Raw genomic sequence first — 21,068 nt, forward strand, 5'->3', positions numbered from 1 at the left:
TAGGGGAACTTGTTTTTACAGCAAGATTCTAGCGAGAGGTAGGCAGTAAAATGAAACGTTGATTTTTCTCATTTGGTTTGCTTTAGTGACACCCACAACTCCACATGTTTTTTTTTTTCAAATTTTCTGTACAAAAAATGTGTTTCCTCAACATGATTCAACAAATAGTCAACAGATGTTGACACAATTTTTAAAATTTGATTGTCTATAATTTTGAAGTATCATATCAAAATTTCAGCAAATCTAGTGCAGTAGAAGTCGAGAAAATAATTTTTTTTCAAATTTTGAAAGAAGAACTTTGAGCTTTTATTTTCTTGAAATTACTGTTTTGTAAACAGAAACTTCAACTGTTCATACCTAAGCAGCAAAAAGCGCTAGACTCGATCTCTTTTTTTTTAAAAAAAAGCTGACATTTTAAGCTTTCAAATGACGCCAAAAAAACGAAAAAAATTTTTCCGACTTAGGTCACCTTTTCACAGAGCGCTTCACAAATTCTTATAAAAAGCTATAAAATCGGATTAAAAATTACTTTCAAGCAGTTCAACAAAATGCTGTAGAGCTAAAATGATTTTGAGGTGCCAAAATTTTTTCAAATTTTACATTATTTGAGAGGGGAGGGTGGGGTGTAAAGAGAGTATTGATAAATTCATCAAATATGGCCTTGTGAGTTGCGATACACCAAAATATGTGTTTTTTTTGGAGCACATACAAAAATTCGATTTTCTGCCAAAAGTAAAGGTCCTATGGGAAAAAAATGAAGAGAATCAAAATTTTAATTTCTCTTTAGTTACTTACTTCGTATCTAATAAGTTCCTTAATTTTTCTCCAAAGTACTGGGTTTCTTGGTGAAACAATGAAAAAAAAATTCAAAATTTTCATCACGATCAGGATAATTTTCTCCATTTAAAAAAAAGGAATCTTATCAATAAATGAAAAATTCTCAGCTCTACAATTTTTTCCCTTAATTTTTCTCATCAATATATCTACCTAGGAAATTTTTCCCAAAAAATTTTATTGGTCCTGATCGTGATGAAAATTTTGAATTTTTTTTTCATTGTTTCACCAAGAAACCCCAGTACTTTGGAGAAAAATTAAGGAACATAGATACGAAATAAGTACCTAAAGAGAAATTAAAATTTTGATTCTCCTCATTTTTTACTTTTGGCAGAAAATCGAATTTTTGTATGTGCCTGCCCCCCCCCCCCAAACACATTTTGATGTATTGCAACTCACAAGGCCATACTAGTTTGAGCTCAAAGCGTTGAGAAATATTAAAATTACTAATCCCACACTTTACCGCAAAGTTGGGCCTACCACAATACATGTCATTTTTTACAAAAATTTGGCTAAAAAGTGACTTATGTGGTTCTTTTTATGTATACCTACTCTTCAGTAGATTTGACCTTTTTGTGACCCCATATTCTTAGGAAAAAATATGAATCATTGAAACATAGGCTACAAGGGTTAAAACAATCTACAACAAACGAAATGTTCTAAGGTACCTACCTAATGTAAATGTTTTCCTTTTCAGATGGGTCGCCTGTTGTGAACCGATCGCTGTATCATTATGATACTGGAGAACGCTTTACTTATTGTGATTCTATTTATTTCTCGCAAGATACAGCAGTATGTGAAAATTGTTATGAAAGACTTTGCAATGCTTGGTCAGCTGGACCACCAATAACCTATTCTCCGACCGAGTCATCATCGGTAACTGAGTCATCAACTCCAACCATGTCCAATTCTACAACCAACTCATCCACTATAACCACCTTATCACCTACAAACACATCATTAGTGCAGACCAAACCTACTACACTCTCAGTTAATCTCACTGGGGCATTGGAATTAAGGAACATGTCATCACCTACAAACACATCATCATCCCAAATGAAACAGATTGCCATCTCAGTTAATCTAACTGCAGTATTGGAATTGACAAACACATCATCACCCCCAAACACATCATTACCATCAATGAAACCTATTACAATCTCGGTTAATCTAAATGGGGTATTAGAATTAACAAATGCATCATCACCTTCAAACACATCATTACCACAGATGAATCTGATTCCAATCTCGACTAATCTTACTGGGGTATTGGAATTAACAAACACATCAATACCACAGATGAAACCAATAGCAATCTCGACCAATCTAACTGGGGTACTGGGCTTAACAAACACATCGTCACCTCTAAATACATCATTACCACTGATGAAGCCGATTACAATCTCAAGTAATCTAACTGGGGCATTAGAATTGGAATTGGAATTTGAATCAACACTCGCTAAGCTATCCGCTGTTGTTTCCGCCATGTTGTGAAAACTGGTCTTTCCGCGGATTTACATGCTGAGGTTGCTCCAAAATCAAGTTTGGAGCTTTCAAATGGTCCAGTCTGGTCATTCGGTTCTGCACTTTTTGTCTTTGTAGGTCGGTCCGGTCTGGTCCTGACCAGAAATTTTCATCGTGGTCATGGGTCAGCCCAGGTCCAAAAAATGGTCTTCATTTTTCAGAAAGAAAAAAGCTTCCTAACACATAAAATAAGTTGAAAAATGGAATTTTTACTTTCAAAACATGGAAACTTTGAAAGAAATTAAATCACAATGGAAATTTATTCAAAATAGGCATCTGGAATGGCATTATAAATTTGAAAAATTGGACATAACCAGGGCTCGGATTTTTATGCTGGAGCATATTTTTTGTATGCATAGGGGATAGGGAATTTTTCAATTATCTCCACGATTCATGAAATTTTAAGTAAAATGAGCCTAATTCATTAGAGCATATTTTGGCATATTTCACCATAAAAGCATATAAAAGCATATTTTGGCATTTTTTAGGGAATAATTTGCGTTTTTAGAGCATATTTTACGGTTTTTAGTGGTTTTTAGGGAATATTTTGCTCAATTTCAAATTTTTGCATCAAATTAGTATTTGGATATTTTTCATTTTCCCTCCGCAAAATTTGTAAAACTGGCAATAGCTCACTTGTACCTACTTATTTTTTTGTCACTTTTTATTCCATTAATAATGGAATTAGAATTACCTTTTCGTGATTTTAAAGCGCTCTGTTTTGCATTTCTGTTTGTGAATTTTTGGTATTAAGTACACAACAATATTACTAAAATCGTATAGAAATTGATTTTTCCTGTAAAACAATGCCCATATCGTTAGAGAATATTTTTACTTTTTAGAGCATATTTTGGCATTTTTTAGGGAATATTTAAGCGCATATTTTGGTTTTTTTAGAGAAAGAATATCCGAGCCCTGGACATAACTAAGGTCCAAACTGCGGTCATTGGTCCGATTTTTTTAGGAAGGTCTTCGGTCTTGGTCTGTCCCTGTTATTTTTTCTGAAAAGGGTCATCTGTTCAGTTAATATTTACATGAATTTTTTTTAGAGGTCCAAGGACCAATCTGGTCCTCTCGGTCTTGTGTGCATTTTTGGGTCTGGTCAGGGTCATCAGTCCGGTTTTTTGGTCCGGCCCAACAAGCCTGCTGTTGATGTACCTATATTACATTCATAGGACAAGACTTTCTTTGGAAAGCATAAATGCCAGTATAGTCATTAAAAAAACCCTATTCATAATATTGCATCGTAAACTGATAGAAAGAGATCCTTGGTTTTATTACTGTTTCATTTTTTACCAGTAAATTTGTAAAACAAATGACCTAATTTTGATTATTAAAAATATTTTCAAATAGATTCCTTTCCTTATCAATTAACTTGCAATACTCCAGTTAGAGTAAGCGAGATTATAATTGGTTCCATTTCTGCTAATGACATATTTGGAGGTGAGGCCGTGGTTGTAGATGATGACGTAGTTGTAGATGATGACGTGGTTGGAGGTGATGGCCTCCTTGGAGGTATGGGTATGGCGCTAACTGGGTCCCAATTGCATAAATCTTCATAACAAATTTTGCATTTTGTTTTTACACCTACTATAAGCGCTTGATAAGCTTCAACACTTGCGCAATAAAAGTCTTTTGCAGGGAAGGGTACGACAATCGGCCTTCGTTCTACACTATATATACCACCTGAAAAGGCAAACATTTACATTAGCTTAGAAAATTTTTGTTTGTTGTAAATTATTTTACCTCTTTTAGCCTACGTTTTAATGATTCATATTTCCTGTTTATTAAAATTCTAAAATAAAGAGCAAAAAAATCTCTATTAATAATGGAATCACAAAAGGCCAAATGTATCTCCATCTACATTAGAAGACAATCTAGAGACACCTGCGTGATTTTTTTTGTGAACCCCACATCTCTATAACAAAAACCGTCGCGTGATCAAACGGTTTCAATTTAGAACACTTCATGGAATACCAATATGTAGCATACCAAGACAAAACTGACCAATTAGACCTAATAGTCCAAGAGCTATACCTACTGCGATCAGGCTGAAATAACTGAAAACTGGGTATGGTCTCAGAAGTTGGTGTACATACCCCTATTTTGAAAACACTCGGTCTGCCAATTCGCGGCTTCTGCTTTAGGACTCAGTGAAAGCTCAAAAGTTCACAATTTGTCTGCAGTTTCAGCCGAGAAAACTGATGGCTTAAATTGGTGCCTAATTATAGCATTTTTTGCGCTGAATCCGAATATATACATACATTAGGTCTGCTGACCCCTAAGTGCCGCCAAGGCCCCGCCAGCCTGGGACAAAAGAGGAGCAAATTTGGCAAATTTCATGTTTTGGGCTAAATTCTCATAAAACGCTATAACTATAAGCATTACGATTTTTTAATTTTTAATCATATGTATATCGCACCTCGGGAGTAATAAGGTCACATCTCAAAAAAGTGAAATTTTACAGGAGAGTGATTTTCTTTTTTTTTAAAACTTGATTTATTATTTTTATCAACTTATAACTAATTGTGAGGAATGAACAGCACCTCATTTTAAAGATCTGGTATCCTACCTTCATTTAGCTTAAGAACACGTTGAAAAATAAAATCTTAAAGAGGAAATATTTCAATGTTTGGAAAACATTTTGAGTTATAACCTTTCATTAAAGTTGATGTGGAGGCGAAAGGAAGCGTCCAAAAAAAATTTCATACTAACAAAGTTGTAGAGAATAGTTTTTGAGTTTTTCTCAAAAAGCTAAAATTTCAATAGGTAGATATGTGTGCAAATTCATTTTTCTGAAAAGTGATCAATTTAAAAAATTTTTTCCATTTGGTACAAACCAATAAAAAATGCACTCCTTGTGACTATTTCTTATTTGTTAACACTTTGTATGTACAAAATTTGCTGAAAAAAAGGTGGAGTTTTTTGAGATGCACCCTTCTTCAAACAACTTGCAATGTTGTTGAGATTTTGAGTTAGGCCATTTGCGTTTTTTACAAGATCTAGATAATGTACCCAACTCAAAGTGTAATTTTTGTTCGGGGGGGGGGGGGTCATACAAACCCCAAAAATGCAAAAACATCAAAATCAATTTTTTTTGAGATGTGCCACCTTTTATTACTCCCGAGGTGCGATATTCCTCCGCCAAATTATAAAAAAAGTTTTATGCTCTTTGACAGTGGATGCATCATTGTTTCAAAATCTGCAATATTCAAATAACGGAGTACTATCTTCAATGGGGTTTCCAGACATTTTCCCGAATTCGAATCCCCAAATGAACATTTTCCCGAATAAAAAAATACTTAGGGGAGATTGTTGTACCCCGGACCTGTTGTACCAAGGACCATTCCATCACTAACGCCCTTAGCGTAATTTGGACCCTACTACGTTTTAAAGCATCACTAGGGTATTCCACAAAATGAACCATAGGTAATGAAGTTTTTATTTGAAAATTTTGCACACGATTATCACGTCTCATAATGAAAAATTACATTTTGCCATGTTTTGTGAACTCACTTTGCCCTATTGTTTATTTGAAATTTGGAAAACCAATTAGTGCAACGTGTAGCTACACCATCCAAGTGTAAGTACACATATCCACTTTTTGGAAAAATATTGTGTAATTTTACAGAAATTTTTTTCCAAATTTTGGGAGGTCTTGTACCTGGGACCAAATTTCATCGTGTACCACGGACCGCAATTTTTTATCTAATTTTCACAAATTTTGATACTTTTTTAGATGCCAGGATGCCCTTTTACACAGTTTTTACATTGTAGCGTCTGAAAACGTTTCAAAATTGGTTAAAATTGGATGAAAAATCTATTTTCCGTGGTACAACATGACAAACTTATGAAATTATAAAAAAAATCTGCAGAATCTTATACGATCTTATTGTAAAAAGTAAATATGTATAATGATTGTTTATGATCCATACGTGGATTTTATGCATTCACAGCCAACTTTTAGGCATTTTCCAGAGTAAATTTCCTTTTGGTCCTTGGTACACAACCCGTTGCTACCATGGACCAAAAAAATTGACTTTTTCAAAATATTCTGGAGGGGAGGGGAATGAGTTTTGAACAAATGTGAATATCTCGTTTTTTTGGTAAAGGGCCATTCTTTAATGCGCCCTATTCACATTTTCAAACATAGTTAATGGGTGGAGTCAATTCCCAAAAAACGAAAAATCGGTCCCTAGTACAACAATCTCCCCTACCTGAATTTTTTGTTCCCGGATCCCTTTTCCCGAATCCTATTTTCCGAATTAAGTGTTTCCCTAATCAATAAAACCTACTTCCCGAATTTTTGATTTTCAAATGCTCTCAAACACTTTTCATACTTTTTTTTCTCAAGGAAGCGTATGCCAAAAATAGTTGTGTATTAAGGTTGAAAAATATTAGTTAAGGAATACATAATTTCAGATGTTAATGTTATCCGCTAATGCCTCTAAAAACTGAATCTCTTCTCCGGCATCTTTGTACCCAGGGTACTGTAGGGTCACTGTTTGGATTCTTGTTTGCAAGGCGAGCCACTTCGGTTTGGCAGTGTTCTTCACACTTTTGCCCAAGCTGAGTTCAGCGAGGCTGATCAGTTGCTGCTTGCTCCTTCCGCAATTCATTGACAGCCGATTACAGATCAGGATGGTGCTTCGTAACAACAACTCAGAATCGGTTGCGCGTTTAGCATTATAAAATCACCGCCTACAACCACCCTAAGCACCACAAAAAATTATTTTCCATAGTCGTGTTCAGGAATCCGAGGTACCTACCAAATGAACGGCCTTAGGGAAAATGTCCATTTGGGAATTAAATTTTGGGGAACTTGATTCGGGGAACCTGCATTCGGGAATTGGGATTCGGGAAATTGGATTTGGGAATAAAAAATTCAGGTATTTTTTTATTAGGGAAAATGTCCATTCGGGGATCCGGATTTGGGAAAATGTACCAGAATCCTTGAATGGTGGGGATTCACTCTCTCTATATCATTAAATTTTAATAATATAATTTTCAATGTTCTTCCAATTTATTTTAAAGAAAAATATTTTCTATTTCCTACTTCTATTTTCATAATTGTTACATGTTTCCTTAGAGGAAGGCCGGGGGTAGGAATTCTTTCCCATGAGAACTTTTTTTTGTGGATTTCAATTTTGAGATCAATCTGGAGGCGAAACGAAGCGTTCTACGTGAAATATACATGATGCAAAAATGTAGATAATTAAATTTCCAACAACCTAAAAACGATTTATTTTATGATACCGTCATAAGATTTCTGGTCTATGTGGAAAACGGAAAAACTATGCCTTCTTGATTCTGGAGAAAAATGAATCGTTTACAGGTATGTAGTTGGAAATTCAATTCTCTACAATTTTGCTTGATATATTTCTCACTTACCTATGTAGAACGCTCCGTTTCGCCTCCAGATTGATCTCCAAATTAATAAAAAATGAAAACACGAAAAAAAATGAAAAAATGAGCACACTCACGCCTGGGCTACCCTGTATGGACGTAAAAATAACAATTTAACACAGCTATGTTTACACAAAGCCAGCAAGTCGGAGAATGAGATTAAAACGCCAGCGCTCCAGCTAAACCAGTAAAACTGGACTAATAACTTCAGCCCCCATATTATATCTCGAAAACTTGTTTTGGTCAAATTAATCGGTTTTGTCTCGGTACCTATGCCACGTACGGAACTCCATTCATTTTTCAAATTTCGTAAATGTGGAGTTGCGGGTGTCACTGAAGCAAACCGAATGATAAAAATCAACGTTTCATTTTATTGCCTACCACTGTATTTTGTGTAAAGGAGTATGCATCCTTCCCAGCCAAGCCTGAAGAAACTCTTGGAAAGTCTTTCTATAGGCATGTTTCGAATCCCCGTTAAACAGCTATAATCTTCATCGGGATGGCGTTCAGTCAAATGTTCGCACTTGTAACAATCTATATCAGCGTTTCCTACATTAGAAAATTGTTAATTAGAACATGATTTTTACGCGAACAACCTACTTAATTCTATTTGTTCACTCGCAATATGTTGCATTTCATCAAATACACAAGAAAAATTTTTACCAGTTGAAACATAAAACGCCAAAATGAACGCGAAAATTGAAGCAAAACTGTAATTACTCATTGTTAGGCTATCACTGTATTTCAGGAAATTTAAACCTAGTTATACGATGTTCACTATTGAGGAGTGATATGTTCTCAATTCCACTTGTAGAATGAAGTACCTATCCTACCTACTCAACATTTTCTGAAGCTCAATATTTTTAATAAATTCCATAAATTACACAACAAGAGCAAAAAAAACGTACAAGATTTTAACAAAGAGAAAAATTACAACATAGGTAGGTACTGAAAAGAACACATACTCTATAGAAAAATAATACGTTCGGTAAAACGAACCATTTAAAAGAAACGCTGAGAAATCATTTATTACAAGACTTATGTAGAAACACATTCAAAACCATATTGCCCAAGAATTGGAAATTCCTTATTGATGTCGTCGTAGCACTACCTCCCCTCTGGTGTTTATTTTTTTGTTGGTTTTTGTATATTTTGATGAGGACTTTTGGTGAATAAAATGAAATTCCTCATCTAATGGTGTGGAAATGTGCTGTTTTCGTGCAAAAACCACGATTTATGAAGTATTCTCATTCACGGATTGTTAAGTGAGTACACTAGGAATTGAAATAATTTCTCAAAATTTTTAGTTAGCACTTATGTGTTTCAAAATATGTACATATGTAGGTACCAAAATGTTCAGAATTTTATCCTGGTCAAAATGATTCTTTACGCAAAGTGCTAGAGTTTACCCCGTGATAGTACATTACATTACTAGATTAATAAAGTGGGTGATTATGAACGAGTGCAAAGTTACTGCGCGAGTCGAAGACGAGCGCTGTAACTTTGCACGAGTTCATAATTACACGCTTTAATAATCGTGTAGTGTAAGGTGCTTTACATAATAAACACTCGTAACCTCACCATTATTACACTTCTGTTGTTTAGATGCAAAAAATGTGCGTCTATGAGTGACCAAACTTCACCGGTTTTTGTTAAATTATGTCCAAACGTAACGCGTACGTAATGACGAGTTTCGCGGCGTTGCCACATAACACTAGGGATATAATACGCTCATTATGTACGTGTTTGACCCGACATTAGGTCGCTCATAATGACGTACATTTTGCATCTAGCGACAGAGGTGTAATGATGAGATTACGAGTGTGTATTACGTGAAAGTCATTTAAGCTCAATGTTGTGAAAACCAGTGATGCGGAGTAATACCTAATCGAACTTTGAATTGGAATCACTTGAAATTTCCAGTCTCCGTAACATTTAAAAAAAGATAGGAATGTATTCGCAATTTGGTCCTTTTTGCCTACTTCGGTTTTTTGATTTAAAACTCCAACTTTTACCTTTGAAAGTAATTGCAGTTCGAAGTCATGAAAAGTGAATGATCCGCGTACTGTCAATTACCTATGTATAGTATGTACCCTACTTAGTAATTTAATAATACGTAAATCAACTACACAATTATCATTTGATACCTCAAGAACACCTATGCGGTAAGTAATAGGGCGGGTTGAAAAAAACGTAGGTCTCAAGATTTTCTGAAATTCCAACATGAACATGCGGTTCTTTTCGAGTTGAAAGTAGGACAAACAATTTTTCAGCCCCCCGCGACACAATTCGGCTGAGCCATGATGCCTCAAAGTGGAACCAATCGGTCAAGTACCTACCCCTACCTATATCATTTATCGCTGACCACCATCACCAATGATCAAATTTTACATGATTATTTGATATTCTATAAAGTATTTATGTTGTAGCGAACACTAGGTAGGTCTAGGTACATCCATTTTGAACAGGGATAAAATTCCGAACATTTTGGTACTTTGAAACATGTACCTATTAAAGCGCTATAGTACAAATACCTACCTATATGAGTATGTACTCACTGAAAATTTTGAGAAATTATTTCAATTCAAAGAATACCTACTTACTGGCACATAACAATCTGTGAATGAGAATGTTTCATAAAATCGTTGTTTCTGCACAAAAACGATACATTTTTACACCATTGGACTGAAAATTTGATTTTATATTTAAGAACCAAAGTCCTCATCAAAATTTCCAGGGTGTTCACTCATTTCAGGAAATGATTTTCCCTGACTTTTCCAGGTTTTCCAGACTAATTTTTCCATTTTTCCAGACCATTTTTTAAATATTTTTTATGCTTACCCCACACTTTAATTAAAGATGATTGGGGGGGGTGTAATTTTATTTCATTATGCTTCTCTTCGAACTGGATACATCTTTGGATATAAAAAACAGCTAAAATAAATAAATAAATGAAACATGCACCAATTTTGGTCAACTCAATTGATACAATATTTTATATGACTTATACAAATTTTTCTTCTGTTTTTTGGATTTTTGGAGGCCTGAAAATGTGAAATTTGTTTTTTCCAAAACGAGAAACAAATTGGCCCTCGCTTCGCTCGGGCTAGAACTCTTTAAAATTTTCATTTCGAGATGCCTAAAAACGAGTTTTTTTCTTAATGCAAAGAGTTTATTTTTTGGTTTCTTAAATTTTAATATTGGAATGATGTTTTTTTGAAAGAAGTTACTTTTGAAAAAGAAAAGAGAACAGGCTCGAGCGAAAGCTTCTGGGCACAAAAACGAGGTTTTTTCATGAGAGGACAAGTAGTTTTTTTTGGCTTTTAAAATTTTAGAATTTGAATGATATTTTTTCGATGGAAGTTGATTTTGACAAAGAAAACAGAACAGGCCCAAGCGAGGACGAAAGCTATTGTAAATTTGTATTTCGAGATGCATGAAAACGATGTTTTTTTTGTGAGGAGTTCATTTTTTGGTTTTAAAACTTGATTTTTATTATCTAGAAATGTTCATCTTGCTGTGAAAAAGAAAAGAAAATAAGCCCGAGCGAGGGGAGGGCAAATGCTTTTGAAAATTTGTCTTTTGAGAAGTAAAAAATAATGTTTTTCTTTCATCACAGGTTCTTATCCAAAATTTGCAATTGATCGTTTTTTCAAAATTCCAGGGATTTCGCGTGAAAATTACGAAATTCCCTGACTTTTCCCTGACTTTTCCAGACCGCCAAAATTCCCTGAATTTCCCAGGTTTTCCAGGTTTTCCAGACCTGTGGACACGTGGACACCCTGGTAATTTACGTATGTAAATTCGTTTATTTCCACTAAAAAGTCGACAAACAGAATTTCTCTCATGTAGGTACATACCTCTACCTACCTAACCAAACTTGAAAAAAAAAACAAAAAACAGCAAGATGTAAGGTGGTTATGGGAGAGATGCCGCACTGTTTTTTGATCTCGATTAATTTTTTTTCTAATCAACTTCAGGAAATGGTGATTAGATCAATCAAAAGGTATCCATGAGTACTTTGGTAGATTATGAGGAAATTTTTTTTGGGGCCATATTTTTTGAGTATTTCCATTTTCAAAAAAATGCGGCATCTCTCCTCAAAAAAAAAACTGAGGAGAGATGCCGCAGGTAAAACACATAAGAACACTATGGGGGAGAGATGCCGCACCTGCGGCATCTCTCCCATCTGAGGTGAGATGCCGCACCTGAAATAAAGCACTAAAACACATGACTGAGAGATGCTGCGCCTAAGAATAAAGTAAAAAATTAAAAATTGAAACATTCTAAACCAGATAAGGAAGTATTTATTCTCTTTGAGCCGCTATTTTCAAATTACAAAATTCTACTTTTTTTGAGCTGCTGTTTTCTTGATACAAAATTCGCAAGTACAAATATCAGCTGTTTCTAGGATCCCGACACAACACTATGTACCCAAATTGAGTAATTTTAGCATATGAAATACGAATATAATTGGTGCGGCATCTCTCCTCAATGTCAACTGCGGCATCTCTCCTCTTTCCAGTGTTGTTGAAAAAAAAATTTTTTTTCAAAGAAAAATTTACTCAAAATTTTCAACAATGCCCTAAAATTAATCTACAAACCTTACCCTTTCCATACATCTAGGTTTCATTTCGATATGTTGCTTCTGAGCCGAAAAATTAATTTTTCAAAAAACATGAAAAAAATTAAATTTTTTTTTTCAAGTTTTTTTTTACAAAAATTGCGAATTTTCGAAAACTATTAATGGCGACACTGCCAAAACTTGATAGGATAATAAGTAGGTAGTAAGGAATATTTTTTGATATTTTTTAATTTTTTCGGTGAATTACCAGCTGAGATATTGAAAGTGCGGCATCTCTCCCCATGCGGCATCTCTCCCTTAACGACCTTACTGCTATGACGACATCAATAAAAAGTTTCCAATTCTTGGGCAATGTGGTTTTGAATTTGTTTCTATACATTAAGTCTTGTAATAAATGATTTCTCATCATTTCTTTCAATTGGTTTATTTTACTGAACGTATTGTTTTTCTATCGAGTATGCGTTCTTTTCTGTTCAGTACCTATGTTGTAATTTTTCTCTTTGATAAAATCTTGCAAATTTTTTTTTTGCTCTTGTGCAATCTATGGAATTTATTTAAAAATATTGAACTACGGAAAAGTTGAGCAGGCTACTTCATTCTACAAGTGGAATTGAGAACTTAACACTCCTCGATAGTAAAAATCATATAACTAGATACGTAGATTCAGATTTTGTGACAAACAGTGATAGTCTAAGGATGAGTAATTACAGTTTTGTTTCGATTTTCGCGTTCATTTTGACGTTTTATGTTTTAAAAGGTTAGAATTTTTCTTATGTACATACCTATTCGATAAAATGCAACATAATTATTGCGAGTGAACAAATAGCTACTTACGTCTACACAGGCATTTTTTTGTATTTCTTTTCTGAGGGGGACGCTAAATTGAAGTTGCAAGTCCCTAATTTTCATCCCCCCCCCTCATCGCACTGTACATAATTTGAATTTTTGAGAAAAAATCGATGTACCCCACCAAATTATTTTCGAAAACCCTTCTTAATGAATCATTATTTGATTGAAACGAAGGCAAAATTACTGCTCGAGCGAAGCGAGAGCAAAAATTTGGTGAAAAAATTGGTCCAAAAAACGAAAAAACAACCATTTTGTGAGTATGTTTTTATTTTACATTTTCACCAGAGCATAATAGTATCAAAAATTTTGAACAGTTAGTGGTTCTGTTCAGAAAAAATAAAAATTTCGCACTTTTCAAACAGTTTTGGTATTACGAGTATTTTTGGAATTTTATATGTACTTACTCAATTTTTGAATTTTTAAAATGTTTGAAAATAGCATTTTGAATAGCCCGAGCGAAGCGAGTGCAAAAGCGTTAGAAAATTTGTAATTCGAAAAGTAGAACAACATCAATTTTAATGAAAGGATTCAATTTTTCTGATCCCAACATTTTTCAAAATTGATGGAATAACTTCAATTTTTCAGAGATTTTTGGATTCTTTGGAAATTTTCTTGCTTTTTGAAGGAATTTCTATACTACATATTTTCTTGCTATCTTGCTATTTTCTTGCCAGTAGACACTCTGATACTGAGGTACAAACTTGAATGCGAAATTTTAGATTCAGAGTGATTTCCAAATTTTCATCGTAAGTAATTTTGATCTCGGTTTCGCTTTTTACTATTCTGATGATTCAAAAATTTTTGAAAAAGTTACCAAAATTTATTCATTTTTTCTTTTTTTTCAAATTTGTTCACTTCTTTAATTTTTATGAAAATTTTTCGATATTTACGAACTTTCCTTTGGGCCCCGAGTCCCCCCACAAAAAAAGCCCTGCGTCTACATGTATTGAATTAATTTGTTCGCGTAGAAATCATGTTCTAATCAACTAATTTTTAATGTAGGTAACGCTGCCAGAGAATGTTACACGTGTTCACATAATTTTTACCCCACTTCAGATCCAAACTGTCTAAATGTGAATTCGCAAACTTGGACAAACACATTTAGAAAAGGTATTTTAAGACCCTTGCACGATGAAGGATGTGCATACATTCAGGCAGGAGACGAAGGTAAGCAATAAAATGAAACGTTGATTTTTCTCATTCGGGTTTCTTTGACACCCACAACTCCACATTTACGAAACTTAAAAAATGAGTGGAGTTCCATATTCCTTCTGCTCTTTATTTTAGCATTTAATGAACAGGAAGTAGGAATCATTAAAACATAGGCTAAAAGAGGTAAAATTACACTATGCAACCGCATATTTGTGTTCGGGTTGAAAATGGGCTTATATAATCGATACTTTATACCAAACAAAAAACAGAGTGGGGTTTTTCAATTTGAGTTGTTTTTGTGGTCAGGAGAGACTGTCAAAGTTACGAAAATGGTCGTTTTTGCCCTACTTCACGAGTTTGTAGCGACTTCGGATTCTACACACTTTTTCAAGTACCTGAACTAGGTACTTTACCGATTTTGATTTCTGGCGTTACTCTCCACCATGTAATTGTGGCGTGGAACTGTGTTCACACGTATAGTACAAATTGAATTTTTTGTATCTAGAAAAACTAGTTTTATGCGCTTGAAACTTTGAAAATCAAAAATCGGGGAAATTGGTTACTTAAAAAAGTATGTAGAATCCGAAAATGATCTAGGTTTTTTCGCAAAACAATACGCCATACGAATATCGCTACTCTCTAAATTTGAAACAGCGAAATTTCACTGCTTAGCAGTCACGACATTTTGCTTTTTTAAAAGCAGCAGTTTTTGACTGCAAAACAGTGAAAAATCTACTGAATTGGTTAGTAAAAAACCATTTTTACTGGCCAATTCAGTAGATTTTCTACTGTTTTGCAGTCAAAAACTACTGCTTTTAAAAAGGCAAAATTCCGTGACTGCTAAGCAGTGAAATTTCACTGTTTCAAATTTAGAGAGTTCAAACTCTTGAAGTAAGGCAAAAACGGCCATATTCGCAACTTAGACAAACTCTTCTGACCACAAAAACAACTCAAATTTAAAAAACCAACTCTGTTTTTTGTTTTAGGGTCCAAACTATCGATTAAGCCCATTTTCAACCCAAACACACACACGCAAAAAAAAAGTCGAAAAATGTTGCCCAATGTAATCTACAACAAACAAAATGTTCTAAGCTACCTAATGTAAATGTTTGCCTTTTCAGATGATCGAATAATAATACGAACGGGGGCTATTATAGGCCATTCTGGAAAGGACGGTTGGTGTGAATCATATAAAGTTCTTTTAAGTTATGGAAAAGGACGTTGCGAAGTTTGTTATTCAGATCGCTGCAATTCACAGTCAGGTGGCCGGGCAGTGCCCTCATATCCAAAAACACCACCACCTACAACCACTCCGCCACCTCCTACAACCACGTCAGCACCTCCAAACATGTCATTAGCACAGATGGAACCGATTCTAATTTCGCTTACTTTAACTGGAGTATTGAAAATTAATTGATAAGTAAAGGAAACAATTTGGTAATATTTTTAATAAATTAGGTAGGTAATTCGTTTTACGAATAAAAATTGATAAAATTAAGTACCTAATAACAACTTTGACTATTATTCACCAGTAAAAAATAAAACAATAATAAAACTAAGGTTCTCTTTCTATGTATCAGTTTGCAATATTTATAATAATATGATAGTTTTTTTTTAAATAACCATATTGGCATTTTTATGCTTTCTAAAGAAAGTCTTGTTCTATGAATGAATGTGCATCAACAAGAACTACACCGTTCAGTGAAGAAAATAATTATTTATTCCAACTTGCAGTGGTGGATCTAACTAAGGGGGAGTGGGCCCAGTATGCAAAACACTTCAAAAGGGCCCAGTTGAGAATAAGCCTTTCACTCTCAGTGACGTCGCGAAGGGTTGAAGGGTTTCTCTGGTTGGGGGGGGGGAGGCACAAAAATTGTAATTTTGCCGCAATAATTAAAATTTCAACGTGCTGAGATCACTATGATATCAAACAATTTTGAAAATCTAGTGGTTCTGTTCAGAAAAAACGCTTTGAGTATTATGACTTTATGAGTAAGTATTTCTGGAATTTTTCTGTTTGATTTTCATTTTCTTAACATTTTCAAAAGGAGTATCTTGAATGGCCCGAGCGAAGCGAGGGCAAAAGTTTACGAAAATTTATGATTTAAAGCGTAGAACAACCTCAATTTTTGATGAAAGAAGTCATTTTTCGTACACTTTGAGAATTATAGGTAAGTATTCCAGGAATTTTTCTGTTTAATTTTCGTATTCTTAACATTCATAAAAGGATTCGCTCGGGCAAACGTTTTGGAAAAGTAATTAGAAAAGTAGAACAACGTCAATTTTAATGTAAGAATTCGGTTTTTCTGACTTCAACTTTTTCTGAATTATGTGTAATTTTTGTATGACCTATTCTTAGTCTGGTAATGAGGATTTCTTCTTTTCTGTTCAGGTGGCATAGATTTTCCCAGGGAAGTGTTGTTTTTTTGTGTTGGAAGAGTTTGTTTGAAGTTTGTTGTGACCAAAAAATCTGCCAGTTGGTAAAAGTGTTGTGAGTAATTAGAGAATTAATATTGTCAGGAGTGAGAGAAGTAAGAAGGGAGGAGACAGCGGATGTTTTTGCTAAGCTATCAACAGTTTCGTTTTCAGTGATATGTACCTATGTGGCTGGGAACATACATGATGTTAATAGAGTAATCACAATTTTGAAGGTTAAAAACAGACTTATGTAATGTCTTGGACATTCTGACGTCACAGAGGAGTCGAGTTGGACGACTGAGGCGAATATAGGACGACTTGGACGACTGGATTTTTGACTGGGGAACGACTCACCCTCCCCCTTCCACCCCCTATCACGACGTCACTGCCCACTCTCAACTCTTGATGTAATTTATAATCATGTTTCGGGAAATTGGAAAATTAATTGGCTAACAATATAGGCAAATTTCTCTGAATAAAATGAATACCTACTTATTTTTGGTAAGTAGGTATCTATTTTATTTTGTCAACAGGAAACAACCAACAATACCTATATCTGTTTTCTGAGGTAAAGTTCAAAAATGAAAATTGTCATATGACAATCCCTAAGCAGATTTATGGTTGGTAGGTAGGTATAGTGTGAGGTAAAAATGCCACAGGAACCTTACACATCACAAAATTATATCAGAGTGATATTTTTTAGTGATTTCTATGCGATATCATCAAAGTTATATTTTTGAGACAGTGCCTCTCAACATTTCTTTTTACACTCCAAAGCTACTTTGTAATGTCCCTATACACATCACAAAATGACATCACTGTGATATTGATGTCACATCATGCTTACTGGGAATTTTGATCACTATCAGCTATCTCAGAGATATTTCTTCTGTTTCTCTGTGATGGGGGTGAGGCCGCGAAGCGGCCAGGGGGCGGAGCCCCCTAGTATTACATACTTTTGCAACTTTAAAAGTTGATTGAATGGTATTTTTTTTGAAGCTAATGTACACGTTAGTCTTTTCAGATGGCTCATATCAACTAATACGAGAAAGCAATAATATTCGCGGTTATTGTGACAAAGTATAAGGGAGTCTCAAGGCAGAGTACATTGCGAAGAATGTGGTACAAATAAATGCAATTCAATGCCTGCCCCCAGGCACCTAGAACTACGTCATCACCAAAGGCGAAATCGAAAGAAATCACAATTGACGGTACTCACTACCTCTGTTATCCAAGGGTGTAAACTTCAGCTACAGATAACCGAAAGCCGTAACCAAACGAACAACCACCACACCAAGTCATCTCACCTCCAGGTTCCAACCACCATCCACATCATCACCTCCAACCATGTACCTAATCACCTCCAAACACATCACTACCAGAGATGGAACGAATTTAAATCTGGATTAAGGGAATTCATTACAATACCTCTGTTATTACCAGTAAGGGTTTTTAATGAAAAATTTGAACTTTGGACAGAGATTGTGCAAAAACCAGGCTATTGGATGGATTTTCGTAGGGTTTGGTTTATTTTACTCATTCTACATATGAAGGGTGGTTTTCCAAAACGCATTAAGTCCCAAAAGTAAGTTCCGAGAAAAAGCATAAAACATACTCCCATTTCATTAGAGGGCTTATTTTGAGTATGCAACCAACCTAACATTGAAGTTTAGGTATAGCTTGATATGATCCAACACGCGGTGTTGAGTTGAATGTTGCACAAGAGATTCAACAAGTGTTGAAAAACATGGACTTAATGCGTTTTGGAAAACCACTAGACGTTTTATGTTGAAAATTAGCATTCATTCAGGAAAATTATGAGGTAACTATAAGATAATTATAAAATGAAAGTACCATCTTGTAGGAAAATCAATTTCCAACAAAATGGTTCCTACTACTTACTGTTTATTTTCAATCGCGAGTGCACAAATTGAAGAATTAAAAAAAACACCACGCAAAAAGTACATTTTTCTGCCTTTTCTCCTTTCCAGCTTGCATATTACCATTCAATTCAAAACCTCTTATCAAAAATTATGTTTGTATTTCACTTCTGAGGAATTGTGATTTTTTGAAAGTTTTTGCCTTATATTTTCGAATTACGTTGATATTGATGTCGTTTTCTTGTGATTTGATACTGCTGAGCGCGAAATTCGTATGAAAAAGATTCCATGTTGTAAAAGCAGCTTAATTTTGAAAATGGTGGAAATTTAGGAGAGGGCTAAGTGAGTATCGAATCATAAGAAAACAACGAAAACGACACCACAATTCATCAAAGTACATAACTTTATTTCAAAAATGAATAGAAATTCAGGAGGGGGCTGAGGGCTCCGGAGGGGCAGTTTCAGTGTAGGAGAAAATTTGACGCCATATTCATGCTCAGTGGTATCGAATTATAAGACAATGACACCAACGTCATCAAAGTAACTTCATTCCCAAAATAGTGAAAATTGAGGTGGGGGCTGAGGGCTCCGGAGGGGCTGTGGGGGTGTAAAACAAAATCTAACGTCATATTCGTGCTCAGCGATATCGAATCATAAGAAAACGACACCCTACTCGTTGATAGTCATTTTCCCCAAAATTCCCATTTCACCCCCCCCCCCCCACACACACACACATTTCCCAATTTTCTAACATGGCGCACCACCGCAAAAATTTCGAAAAAGGTATTGGGTCAAAAATACGTCCAAAAAAAGTGTTTCTAAAATGTACCTCGCAATCGTCATTGTTAAATACCATAAAATAAGTTAAAAAACTGAAAACGTCATTTTTGAGGGGTAAATATGGGGGGGAGGGGGTTGAAAATTTCTGTGGCGATACTTCCTAAGGATGCACATATACAACATACTATAAAATTTTAAAAATCAGTTCGTATGGGAACAAGCGATTCTACAAGTGTTAAAAAACATGGACTTAATGCGTTTTGGAAAATCAAGCGCATTTCAACAATTTCACAAAAAGCTGGAAAGAACATGGATAAAATAGGTATTTTAGGTAGGTATGCGTCTCAGATGATGTGTCCTGACGTCACTAACCAAATGGCGCGAAAAAATCAATTTCGAAAAAAATGGACTTAATGCGTTTTGGAAAACCACCCTTCATATGTACAAATGAAAATGAAAAAATTATAATAACTTTGACTATTTGCTAGTAAAAAATATAACAATAATAAAACCAGGATCTCTTTCTATCAGTGTACAGTTACAGTACAAATTATGAACAGTGTTTTTTTAAATAACCAACGATATATTGGCATTTATGCTTGTCAAAAAAAGTCTTGTTCTATGAATGTACACCAAGAAGGAACAAACTTCGCCGCAGAAAATAATTGTTCATTCAAATACAGAGTGGCGCATAAGTCAGTATTCAGAAGTCTTTCGTAAATAAATCAAAAACTAAGCATCCTAGAAAAAAACTAATGACATTATGTCGATTGGAAATTTAATTCTCTACAATTTTCCTCGACTTCATTTTTCCGTAGAGTGCTTATTTCCGCCTCCAGACCGATTTTTATGAAACAGTTTGTGAATTTTCGAAATAATTTTGGAAAATTTGCAAACTAAATTTCCAATCGACATAATGTCATTAGTTTTTTTCTAGGATGCTTATTTTTTCATTTATTTACGAAAAACTAAACGTGAAAATCGGAATACTGACTTTTGCGCCACTCTGTATAGGTTGCATCATCGATATTACACTAAATGGATACCAAGCCAGTCCATTTACCCCGCGTCAAAGAACAACAACGATAGCTTATTGGCTCATCTAGTTATTACTGCGATTTTTTTCTGTGCATGGTTTTGATTGGTTACCTAATTTTGATTTTGAATTCAAATTTGGTGGCCGTGTAAAGGCTCTTTTATAATGGTAATTGAAAAACTAGCAAAAGTAACTAATTGAAAAATTTAAAATTCCAACTTTTCAATGAAAAATCACAGGAATTTCAATTACTGATTATAAATGGTTTCATTGAAAAACGACAGATGAACTTTTTAATTATTTTATTTCATGTTTTTCAATTACCATTATAAATGAGCCTTTAATCCGTGTAAAGAAATTACTTCGCCTCTTCACCCTTGCAAAACGTTTCGGTGAGCATCACTTGCGCCGAACAGATCCTCAGTAATAACCTCACCTTTCCCCTGTGCACTTCGTTGTGCATGAATTTCCCCTCAAAGGTCCATTTCCACAACAAGCACTTTCAGGTAGATGGGTGAATGTGGTGTCAATCATTTGTGCTTCATTGGTGTCTTTTGTGCACATACTCTTTTGTGTGGTCCTCTCCCCCTTAATTGTTAAAAAA

At 34.7% G+C, this 21,068-nt stretch overlaps 1 long non-coding RNA gene across 1 annotated transcript; it reads left to right on the forward strand.

Moving 5' to 3' along the window:
* Positions 1-12,903: 12,903 nt before the first annotated feature.
* LOC135841845 (uncharacterized) lies at positions 12,904-15,909 on the forward strand. The gene is made up of 3 exons (XR_010558000.1): positions 12,904-13,106; positions 14,201-14,365; positions 15,472-15,909. It is a non-coding gene; the product is annotated as an uncharacterized LOC135841845 (long non-coding RNA).
* The last annotated feature ends 5,159 nt before the right edge of the window (positions 15,910-21,068 follow it).

This window comes from Planococcus citri, chromosome 1 (genome assembly GCF_950023065.1).
Source record: "Planococcus citri chromosome 1, ihPlaCitr1.1, whole genome shotgun sequence".
Taxonomy (NCBI): Eukaryota; Metazoa; Arthropoda; class Insecta; order Hemiptera; family Pseudococcidae; genus Planococcus; species Planococcus citri.